This window comes from Manis javanica, chromosome 7, assembly GCF_040802235.1.
Source record: "Manis javanica isolate MJ-LG chromosome 7, MJ_LKY, whole genome shotgun sequence".
Classification (NCBI taxonomy): Eukaryota; Metazoa; Chordata; class Mammalia; order Pholidota; family Manidae; genus Manis; species Manis javanica.
This window is the reverse complement of record NC_133162.1, coordinates 125,946,368-125,958,801: the sequence shown is the minus strand read 5'-3', so window position 1 is coordinate 125,958,801 and position 12,434 is coordinate 125,946,368. Positions and strand designations below refer to the sequence as shown.

General features: G+C 38.6%; 1 long non-coding RNA gene across 1 annotated transcript in view; it reads left to right on the top strand.

The window, feature by feature from the left end:
- The window catches only part of LOC118967919 (uncharacterized), a 27,668-nt gene extending 15,234 nt beyond the window's left edge, over nucleotides 1-12,434 (top strand). Inside the window, exon 3 of the long non-coding RNA XR_005055249.2 lies at nucleotides 10,365-12,434. This is a non-coding gene — a long non-coding RNA (uncharacterized lncRNA). The remainder of the gene's footprint in view (nucleotides 1-10,364) is intronic.

Below are 12,434 nucleotides of genomic sequence, written 5' to 3'. Positions count from 1 at the left end.
TACAAAGACACTTGTGTTTGTTTTCTCATCAGTCTTGGCATGTGGCATTCGGTCAGAGACTGCCTTTCATGGGCCTCACCACAGTAGCCCTGTGGAGGGCAAGGAGGGCTGTAGGCACACAAACTGGTAGCAGCCCCATCAAGATGCTGACAGTCAGGTACCACCACCCTGGCTTAAGCCAGCTAACAAGATTTGGTCCACAAATAGTTACCATCAGATGTACTGAATGGAAAAAAAAATGATGGCTAAGTAGATTAAAAAATGCACAATGATGAAGATTTGAGGAAGATTCATAGAAAGAAATGTGGTTTTGTCTAGATAACAGTATCAGAAAAATTATATAGGACTTACTATATATCAGACACTATTCTAAACTCTCTTTTTATATATATGTATATGTGTATATATTCTATATCTTTATATATAACATGTATATATGTGTGTGTGTGTATATATATAATCATTTAATCCTTGTCACAATTCGATGAAGAGATACTGTCATACATTATCAACTCCATTTTCCTGAGGAACCTGGGGCACAATGTGTGCTTTGTTCTAGATCACACAGATCACTTAAGTGGGGAAGGAGTGATTTAAACCCAGGCAGTCTGACTCCAGAATCCAGGCTCCTACTGTTAGAGACACCAGAGTTTTCTTTCTTAAAAACAGACGTTGGCATGTGACCAGGAGCCATGGGAGTTTATAGAGTTAAAGAAAACTGGACTTGCTGTAAGAGCCTCAGGGAAAACTAAGGAATGCTGAGGTTTTCCTTGGCTTGAGAAAAGCCACATACCAACAAGGAATTTTTGTCAGGCATCATTTGGGCAGCTGGGCTTCTGTGATGAATTAAAAATAAAGACCTGTCACTTGGTTGATGATGTGTGTAACAGTTTTCCTAGACACAAAAAAGCTGCTGAGTATTAGAAGACTTTGAAGAGAAAGGCAGGCAGCAGACAAGCTACTTCTCTCTTTTCTACATTTGACATCCTTCCCTTTATATATTTCTATATCATCCTATACTAGAACAATGCTCACACGTGTGAGGTGTCTGATCTAAGTCACAGCAAAGCATTCTTTCAAGAGGCCATATTTTTCTCTGTTCCTTTCAGTTCCTCAGTCAGGGCAAGAGTTGGGATAATCTGATTACTAGCACAGTTATTTGGTGAACTCATTACCTCCAGCTATAAACCTGATCTTGCATCTTGCTTTTGCAAGTTCCTTTCTAAGCATTGTTCTTAGAAGTGGAAGAAACCACCATCCCACAGCCAGCATTCTTTGGATGCCCTGTACTCATTTACTGATTTGAATTCTTGCCGCATAATTTTACCTACATATTGTATACGTGCATATTTGGAGGTCCACTCCTGGCCTTTTTCCATTTCCCTGTCACCGAGGCAACATGGTGTGCATCTCTTAGATTCCTCTTTCCCCAGCCTATCTCTGTAAATGCAGGATCCTGGTAAACCACTCACTCAACCACATAACACAGAACTGCAGGAAACTAACCGTGAGTGCAGCAGACCAATATAATGGTTTGTTGGGGGGTGGGGGGCTGCCAGACACCCAAACTTTTCAAGGTTCTAGTGTATTTAGGGTTTTTGTAACTGTTACTTGGTAAGTTGCCAATTTAATTTAATAATTTAATAAATGTTTAATAACATTTAATAATTTTATTGAATTTAATCATTTAAATTTAATAATTAATTAATATGCTCATCATTCTTGAATTGAGTACTAGGAATTGAACCCAAAGCTGCAATTCAAGAAGAATAAAATATTGATCCTGTTGATTTATTGAAGTTGTTTTGGTTGCAGGTAGTAGGACCCAACTTAAATTAGCTTAAACCAAAAAGGAAATTTATTGACTCATGTAACTGGAAAGTTCAAGTATAGATTTCAGGCACGGTGGGATCAAGGGAGTTCAAATTATTTCATCAGAATTCCCTTTTCTCTTTTCATCTCTACTTATCTTTGTCTCTCTGTATTCTGGCCTCATTTTCTCTTACTAAAGATAGCTTCCTCTGATATGACCTGCACAAATGGCTGTAAAAAGCCCCAGCTTAGATCATTTTGAGAGCTCAGAATAGCAGAGGCATAGTGACCCACTCTTCCTCTGAATCCATATAGCAAAAGTCAAGGGAGATTCTGATTGGCCCTAGTTGATCACATGCTTATTTGAACAGTCTGGCCTGGGGAAACCTTCAAACTGTCCAGGCTTAGTTTACTTGCTTCCCCTCAAATGAGGAAGGTTCAACCCCAGTTGTACTATAAGTGAGTGAGTTTCCCCACACAAAGAAAGTAGTGATGCATAGACAAAAGAAAAAAATAGATATTTACAGTGGTAGCCAGCCTCCAAGATGGCCCCAAATGATCCTCACCTCCTGGTATTTACATCCTTGCATAATTTTCTTCACTTTTTCATGGCTGGCCTGTGTAACCAATAGAATCCTGTGGAAGCAATGATGTGTGACCTTCAAGTCACAAAAGACTGCAATCAGCCTTCATCTTGCTCTCTCTTGATTAACCTGCTCTAAAGGAAACCAGCCACTACGCTGTGAGGATGCTCAAGCAGCCCCCTGAAGAGATACACATGAAGAAGAACTGAGGTCTGCTGTGAACTCAAGACCCGAGGTCTCCTGGCCCACTTGCTGGCCACTTGCATGTGCCATTTGGAAAGTGGATTTTCGAGTCCCAGTCAAGCCCTCAGAAGACTGCAGCCCCGGCTTACACCCTGACTACAACACTTTGAGAGAGCGGAGTCTGGACTACCTCAACTACCTTGACTTCCCAGCTGCAGAAGCTGGGAGATCTGTGAGATAATAAGTGTCTATTATTGTTTGAGGCCATTAATTTTTGGGGTAATTTGATACTCAGGAATAGAAAACAATATATCCACTATACTTGCTCTCAAGGAGCTCATGGACAGCTTAAAGATATAGACATTTAAGTGACTAATCCTAATTTGTAAGTGGGAAAGGAAGATAGAGGAGATGGAGAAGCCTGTAGGAAGTTTTACAGCGGAGGCCACCTCTGAGCTAGGCTTCCAGGACACATGTGGGAAGGAATTGAAATCCAGGCCCAGGAACAGCACAAACAATGGCTTGTAGACTTGAAAGTGAACCATGTGTTCAGGGAAATGCAAACAGGGTGGTTGTGGTCAAGGTAGTGGTTCATCAGAATCACCAGGAAGGTTTAAAAATTATACAGACACTCAGACCTTGCTCCTAGAGGATCTGATGATTAGCTGGTTTGGGTTTCCAAGGCTGTTTTGGTTTTTGGTTGTTTGATGAGCTAGTTGCTGTGGATGGTGTGCCTGCAGTGTTTCTTTGTAGGGTCTCTGGACCACACGCTACAGAAAGCATAAAACATAGGTGCTTGGGCCCACACAGGCCTAATGAAGTAGATATTTGTGATGGGGTAGAATGGAGTCCAGGGATCCACATTTTAACAAACACTTTAGGAAATTCTTATGAATATTAAATATTAATGTGCTAGTTCAAGAAATGGGTGAATTGTGGAAAATCCAGGAAAGAATTGTTCTGTAGAAATAAAGAGAGTTTCATGGAGGTGGTGGCCAATTTAAAATTGGGTATAAATTCATGCCATAACGAAGTAAAAATATGCTCCAGTAAAAAGACTAGCAGGAAATATACAAAAAAATGGTGTGGTTGTGTTATGGTGGTAGCCTTGTAGGGGATAGTCTTTTATTCTTTTTGTAGTACTGGCACATTACTTCTATAATTTAAGCAATGATTTTTCAGAAACTTAAAGGAGCTGTGTTACTGACGTGGAGGAGTCAGGTGGACGAGGGGTGAGAAGCGGTCATTGGCCTTGGTGAGTGGGAGGCCAGTGGGTGAGGGGGCAGAACCCAGATTACAATGGACGGCTTCAGTGGACAGGGAGGAAGTGGCAGAAGCGAGTATAGACCGCGAGTTCGAGGAGTTTGGCAGCAAAGGCAAAATTTAAAATAAAATTGTTCTTTCTTTACAGATTATAAAAGTAATACTCGTTCATTATATAAAATTGAATAATGCAGAATATTAAAAACAAACAAATCCCACCACCCAATGCCAAACCATGTGAACAGTTTGGTTTATTTGTTTGAATGCGCATTTCTCCTTTACAACAGTGCTTTGAGATAAGAAAACAGGTCAAAACCATGCACATTATTCTCAGCTGAGGAAACCACAAGTACCCATGATGAAGGATCTGCTCTCCACAGTGCTTTGACTTGCATTTCCTGGTTGCTCTGCCCCCCACTCCGCAGCAGCGCTGGTCAGTCTACTCTTTTCCTTGTGCTCTTTTGTGTCCTGAACAAGTATTTCAGTTGCAGGGCCTCTAACGTTTCATTGCATCTTTGGATTTACATACGTAAAGCACTCATTAGGTCTGTGCTCTTTGACAGTGCAACCTGGCACAGCTTTTGACAAAGAATCATTGCACAACACATTTCTGGAATGATGGGTGATGGGTAATGCTTTGGTATGGTAACTGACGCAGTTTTCCTTCCTAGTATTTTCTGCTTTTCTGTACTATCTCCCCACTTCAGATAGAATAACACAATAGAACTATAGTCAAATTCTTAGTTTTTGACTTTCAGAAGCTCAGGTGGGGTGTAAACAACAGAGTTAGAAGACTGGCTAAAAAGCTGTGTTATCCATCCCCTGGAGTTTTAAATATGGTCTAATTGGGAGAAGAAAGGAAAGTTGAGGAGAAGGAAACAGATGAGAATACTGGTGCATGTTCCCGAGAAAAGGGTCTGGGCACTACCTCCCACCCCGCTGACCCCCATTCCAGAAAAGAGCTTGTGGAGTTGATAAAATGCCAGAATTTTCCCTATATCACTGTGGCATAGAAGAGTAGGGAAGAAATGGCCATATGGAAAGTCTAGATAAGCATATACTGTACAACAGAAATATAATTCAAGCCACATAAGTAATTTGCAATGTTTTAGTAAGTAGCCATATTTAAGAAAGTAAAAAGAAACTGGTGAAATTAATTTTAATGAGATATTTTATTTAACTCAATATAGCCAAGTATCCTTTCAACATGTAATTGATACAGAAATTATGAATGAGATATTTTGCATTTTCTGTACTAAGTCTTTGAAACCTTGTGTGTATTTTACAATCAAAGCACATCTCAGTTTTAATTAGCCATATTTCAATAAAGTTTTCAGCAGGCACCTCTGGCTGGAGGCCATATTAGACAACACAGGTCTAGACAATCAGACTTAAAACGGCACTATAGAGTGCTTACTCCCACAGCAGAAAACTGGAACCACAGAATGTTTCCTTTGTGCTCAAGAACATCGGAGACAAGAAAGTGTATTGAGTTGAGTAGACCAAAACGGACCCACAGCCTGGAGTAGAACAGAAGACCTGCAGATAGACATGAGTAAAATATATTTTTTCTTTCAAGCCATTGGAGTTATTATGATTATTGCTGCAAGGACTAATAAATACAGAAATTGGTGCCAAAAAGAAAAAGAAAAGAATATCATAGACAAGACCCAGAGAGGCAAGCGACCTCAGGAGATCTTGTTCCAGGCCGAGAGGACATTGCCTGAGCTCTGATCTGCACGGGCAGAGTAGACAAAGGGTGTCTCAGTGGGTGCCAGGGAGAGATGACAACCCAGGGACCCAAGACCCACCCCTCTTTGCACAGTCACACACCGCAAACCCCCAGGAACTCAGACTCCTCGCTGGGGGAGATGAAACTCCAACTTGATCATGATTAAATGTCCACCTTTCAGTAGAATGAGGCAAGGTTCAAAGTAGAAGTTCTATACGGAAAAAGAAAATTACACTTATTTTGTGGACCAAGATTCAAACTCACTACAAAAACAGTGAATGAATATGGCTAGAGTTGAGGCTACTGTAAGCTGTGTCTGCTGTTTCCCTTTAGGCTGCCAGAAGATGATATAAAGGAATATAAAAGCTGTGTTACCCATCCCCTGACCAGGCAGGTGGTGGCTTTTCAACAAGACTGTGTCAGGAAAAATGGGGGAATGTGTGATACTCTTCTATTTGAAAGATATTCAAGAGATATAACAACAATTCAATGTAATATATTGAAGTGTTGTATTGATTGTGTCCTGATTTGAACAAATAAACCATGAAAGAGATTTTGAGGAAGTTGGAGACATTTGTATTTTGATTAGGTTACTGAATGATTACGAATTTGGATGCTATTGTGGCTTATGTGGGAAAGTGTCCTTATCCCTCAGAGGTGAATATAAAATATTAGGGATAAAAAGTTATGTTATTTGTAGACCGCTATTCTTAACTGCCTTATTTATAGCAGTCAAAAAGTGGATACAACCCAGATATCCATCAACTGATGAATGTGTAAATAATATATGGTGCATCTAAACAATGGGATATTATTCACTTATGAAGTATTGACTGGTGCTGCAACCTGAATGAACTTTGAAAATATTATGTTACCTGAAAGAAGCCAGTCACCAAAGGCCACACAGATTGTATGAGCCCACTTACGTGAAATGTCTGGACTAGCCAAAGTATAATAGGGACAGAAAGTAGATTAGTAGTTCCCTAGAGCTGTGATGTGGAGGGAGGTGGGGTTCACAGCTAAAGGATTCAAGGTTTCTTTCTGGGATGATGAAAATTGTGGGAATGGCTGCACATGGCCTGTGAATATACTAAAGAACACTGAATTGTGCATTTAAATGGGTAAATTGTATGGTATCTAAATCATACTTCAATAAGGCTGTTTTAAAAAAAAGGAGAAAAAGGAAAAAGTCATGCTCTAAATTTTTGTTTAAAATAATTAAGAAAAAAAGGAACAACAACAACGAAAAGGAACAAATATGGCAAAGTTAACCCTGTTAAATCTTGCTGCTGGATATACGAGGTCTGTTGTACTATTTTATCTACCTCTTTGTACATTCGAAAAAAAATTTATTAGAAAAACGAGGGTGGAGGTTCTAGTTTAACATCCACTCCCTTAGGCATAAATTTGAGAAGGCATTGCCTTGCCTTTACTAATTATAAAATAAAATGAATGAAGAGAGCACCCTCCTCTCTTTTGGGGGTGTCTGCAAGGCAGGGGACTGCCTGAGGGAAGTCAACATTATTTCATTTCCTCTGCTATTTACATGCTCTCTGGGGAACAGTGGAGGGGGGGGCAGGATAACTGGAGAATTCGAGAATTCAGCTCTGGGAGCCACTGATGGCAATGACTCCACAATTCCAGGCCACCACTCAGCTGAAGGGAGCGCTGCCCCCAGCTATGCAGTCATGGAAAAGAAACGCAAAGGAGGAAGGTGGAGAGAGGAAAGGGCATTAGAGTTGGAGCTGTCAGAAAACTTTATTTATAAAAACAAAACCCCAGAAAATAGATTATGAGACAAGTGTTTGCTTTAAAGAAGTATTTCTAGTGCTTTATAAAAACATAAAAATCAGGTTTTTTTCAATAAGTAGTACATGCAACTACATGTAATAATAAACACCAATAGTTGTATAGCACTGTGTTCATTGTTCCGCTTCCCACATAATTAATTTCATCCTCATTATAATCTCCATTTTATAGCCGAGACCATTTAAGGCCCCAAACCTGCACAACCTCTACAGGACAGACCAAAGCTTCCACAGTCACGCTCTTAACTGCTACGCTTGACCACCCCCCTCGGTAAGGGAGCAAAGGGCTGCTTTTCTCACCGGGGGGCCTCTGTTGTTACCAGCTTCCTGGGGATCCTTCCAAAAGAGAGATAATTCAAGGAAACGTCTCTTTTGTAAACTCATTCAAGCCCATTTTTCAATCAGCAGTTTGGAGAATGGATTCAGACGCTCCTTTCCATCCACAGGGTTAGTTCTGACCCATAAACTGTGAAGTCCCCAGGCTCCTGCAGAGAAGCACAGCCTGTGACTCCGCCACCTGTAAAGCCGCAGCCCGGCACACCAGGGGCCTCTGATTTACTGGGCTTCTCTCTGCTGGTCCTCGGCGCGGTTAATCTTCGGCCCTGGGGCACAGTTTGACAGCTCCCCAAGGTCCCGTGAAGTACTCTTTTCAAAGTGAAATTCTCAATCAAATAAACTTGAAACAGACTTGGTCTGGATCCAGGTCCAGACTCTCCAACCCCCCCCACCCCGTTCCCCCAGGCAACAGTTGGCTGCACTTCACTTCCTGGGTGTTTTGAGTCCTCTGGTGCAAACTACGTTTTTCCTTCAATAAAACGGTCATTTAAAACCTTCATTCTTCCTGTTTTAAAACTGTGCCAGGGCATAAACATTCTGTCTTCACCAAAGAGTACACGAAAATCAACTGTAGCTCTGCAGCCACCCCCGACGTGGAGGATCAGGTAAAACTTGCGAGACCTGTCAATATGGCCTTTGAAAAACCTCCCATTTCTATCCAGTTAGAACTTTTTTCATTCTTCCTTTGTTTCCTCATTTGAAACTTTATTCTGATTTTATCTAAGCGTTCAGTTTTCCCTTAGATATTCGGATTATTCATTTTCTCCTCTCCTCTCCTCTACCAGGGACCTCAGTGATTTTCTGCTAGTTAATAAAAAGGAAAGTGTTTCCTTATTTTTTTGTAAACTCTAACTAAAAAGAAAGAATGCAAAGGATAATTTTTTTTTGTGGAACAGTGTGTGTAGGGGTTTCATGAGGAGAGAAGGTGTAAATTACTAACATCTCAACGGTTTATATTAACAGTATTATTAGATTCTATCAAGGGGGCACCTCATCCTTCTGTGTTCATTTTATCTGAGTATATTGATGTGGGATGTTTTAATGCTGTTTTGGTCATTTATTCCTCTTGGCACATAATAGGACTGTACTCTTCCCTTTAAAAGTAGAGACTATGTGATCTGCTTTGGCCAATGGGATGTGAGAGGGGACATGTATCATTTCTCATTAAAAACTTTAAAAGCCAGAATGTGAGGTGGCAGGCCCCCTTCCCACTGCTGCAGGGGTTTTAAGAAGTAAATGTTTGCAAGGAATCTCCATGGTCTGGATCCTGGACTGACAATGATTAGAAGAGCTCCCTTTAAAGCCTCAATGTACAGTGAGAAATTAAGTTTTGTTGTGTTAAGCCACTGAGGTTTGGGAGCTATTTGTTACCATCTGGCCCTACCTGACTGATGAAATTTGGAAAAACTAAGTAAGTAATGAGCATTGTGGATATTTGCCTCAGTCCATGAGTACAAAAGTTAAAGTCTGTCTTTCCATCTGATTGAACAACCCCAGATGTAGTATAAATTCAACTGATTCATTTAGCAAATATTGATTAAGGACCTATTCTGTTCAAAGCTTTATTAATAAGGGTAACAAAAACTTTATTTGATTATTAGGCCTAGAGTTGACTTTCAAACAATGTGGCAGTTCGGGATACCAACTCCCTGCACAGTTGAAAATCAGCACCTGATTTTTCTGACTCCTCCAAAATTTAACCGCTGATAGCCTACTGTTTGACGGGAAGCCTTAACGATAGCATAAACAGTTAATTAACACTTATTTTGTACGTTATGTGTATTATACACTGTATTCCTACAATCAATAAACTAGAGAAAATAAAATGTTTTTAATTGTCACAAATCTCCACAAATTTTCCAATATATTTATTGAAAAAAATCTGTGTAAGTGGACCCACACAGTTCAAATCTGCATTGTTAAAGGTCAACACTAGATTCAAAAGAGCCCAGATGACTTTGTATCTGCAATTCTGCACAGAGTATTTTATTACAATTTCACATCACCCTGAGCATTTTCCAGCTATAAAATGTTAAAGGACAGATTTCCAAAAAAAAGTAAAATCATGGCTCTCATGCATATAGAAGATGAACACATGTAAATGATTTACTTAATTCATCATTCAATGAACAAACTGGAAATTGTCATAATTGGTTCAAAAGAGAAGTCAGAAGTACCACAGTTTTATATGGAGTAAAGAAATACTGAAATGAATGTACAAAGGGACATAAAACTGGCATTTTTTATGAGGGTGGGGGGCTTTCAGGAGTGTGGGGAAGTGAACTTAAACCACTGTACCACAATTCCACCACAGAATTTATTTGCATGACACTAGGTAAGAATTATTTTGCATTGCTATCATGTATCTACAAGTTCAGTTTCAAAATATCTCAAAGTCAATAAAATCTAGAATCACATTAAAGCAAAGGGTGTACTCTGCAGTTTTCCATTAGAGCCATCTAATAATATAATCTCGTTTGCTTATTCTAAATTTCCTTAGTAAATTTCCAAAACAAAAAGTAAATAAAAGTAAGTAATGTTACTTAGCAAACTATCAAACATGAGGATATTTTCAAACAGGCAAATAAGATATCTTTAAACAGGCAAATCTCAAAATCTTTGCTTTCTTTTCCTCTTTTTTTCCAGGAAGCTTCTGGAGCATGTGTGTTACTAAAAGAAGGGAATGAACCGAGAAAGGGGAGAATCTGAGTGTGGAAACAAGGTTCCCAGCAAAGGAAAGAGGCAAGGTGAACTTCTACAGTGATAATGAAGAAATGTCTTATGCTGACAAAATTCAGCTGTTCTGGAGATCAATCATTCTATGTAGAAACAGAAGGCTGGAAAGATCCACAGATGTCTATATTAAAAAAAAAAAAAGAACCACTGGAATACTTCAGGTGCTTGACAAAATTGGTCAGAAGAAAACTGGAGAAGTCTAAGAAAAGTTTATAGCATATATATAAATGCACTCACACATACACAAAAAGAAAACAAAATGAATAAGTCGTCAATATTTAACTCCAGCAAAAACAAAACATGCAAAAAAAGAAAGATAAGCAAAGTATTGATAATGCATTGTCATTATATTATAAAAACTGAATAATTACTTAATACAAAACTGTGATTAAAATATGCAGGGAGGGAGAAGAGTGTGGGTGTGTGTAGGGGTGGTGAAAGGATAGTCTTTATCTTCCGTAGTAGGAAGCGAGTAGATATTATTTAAACTTACTTAATCAATATATAGCACCATAAGCTTATTACTAAAAATGAGGAGTTAAATATAAGAGGAGAAAGAGCGAACTGAATGGGAAGTTGCCTCTGCCTTTGGGGAATCTAATTCTGGGGCTGAATACTGTTTTTTGTTGCTGTTGTTTTGCTATTTGTTTGTTATTATAAACTTTGTAATATTGGATGACCTTTGAAACCATGTCTGGGTATTTTTTGATTGTCCAAAATATTTTTACAGCCAAAAGAATTTGTGATACAAAACCTATTTGCATTAAAGGTTTTCTTAATCTTTCCAGAATAGGTTGCCATTAGACAAAAAAGACGTTAGTCACCTACTAGTTATTAATCACTATTTTTCCTTAATTCAACTACTTAAAAAATTCAAATGGCTAAATATATCATGGCATATACTTTTATTATATTATTTAGAAAGCATTTCTATCAGAGTAAAACATTTTCTATTATAAGGGAGGAAAAAACATTTTCCTTCTACCTTTCTACGTTCTTGGTTGTGGCTCTAACAAAAGACAAATGAACAAGAGAAAAGCATACAAATTTATTTAAAGGAGTTTTATGTGACACAAGAGCCTTCATAAGGCAATAAAGACCCCAAGAACCAATTAAACCTGAGTGTTTTTATATCCTAGGTTTGATGAAGAGTGGAAGTCATGGGCAAGTGTGATAGGACAGAAGTGTGTGAGCTGAGAGTAGTAAACTGGGGGAAGCTTAGCAAGACCTGTTCAGAATCTTCTCAAAATCCCACTGTCTTTGAGGATTAAGGATGCTCTTGTTCTCTGGGTATAAAGAGAGAACTGCTTTAATGAGGGTCGTATGACCTGATTTCAGGGGAGAAGGGAAGATCTGAGAGTCCTTCCTGTACCTGCCAATTCTCAATTTCCTACAGCTTAAAATATATACCCTATATGCCAAGGTGCTGTATTTGGAGGTAGTCTGTTCTGAACCCTTTTGCTATCATAAATTAAATGTATTAACTCTTTTGAAATATTGTGCCTAAGAATCTTTATATAGAATCAGATAATTCTGTAATTTTATTTTACTCTTTTACATGAATTTTCTATTACATCCTCTTAATAACCATCAAAGGAAACAACCCTAAATTAATACTGTAAAAGCTAATGAATTATTTAGACATATCCTTTAGAGATATTTAAATATAGTCTCTCATGTAATTTCTTTCTCCTAAGCAGGGTACAAGTGTTAATATTTAGTGTCTACATCTTGGTTTCAATTTCTTTAAATCATCTTTGCATAAGTAACGCATTTTAAAAAAAGTAGTTGCATAGAAAACAGTCTAGAGGAATACAGAACAAAAGGCTAACTGTGGGTATCTAGGAAATGGAATTGAGGAGGATTTTGTAAAATGTTTTACAGTCTTCGTGTGTTATTTTTATGATCAGAATGTATTTGTGTGTTTGTATGTGAATGGGTATATGTATATATGAAAAATAAAATAAGAAGTTGTGCATA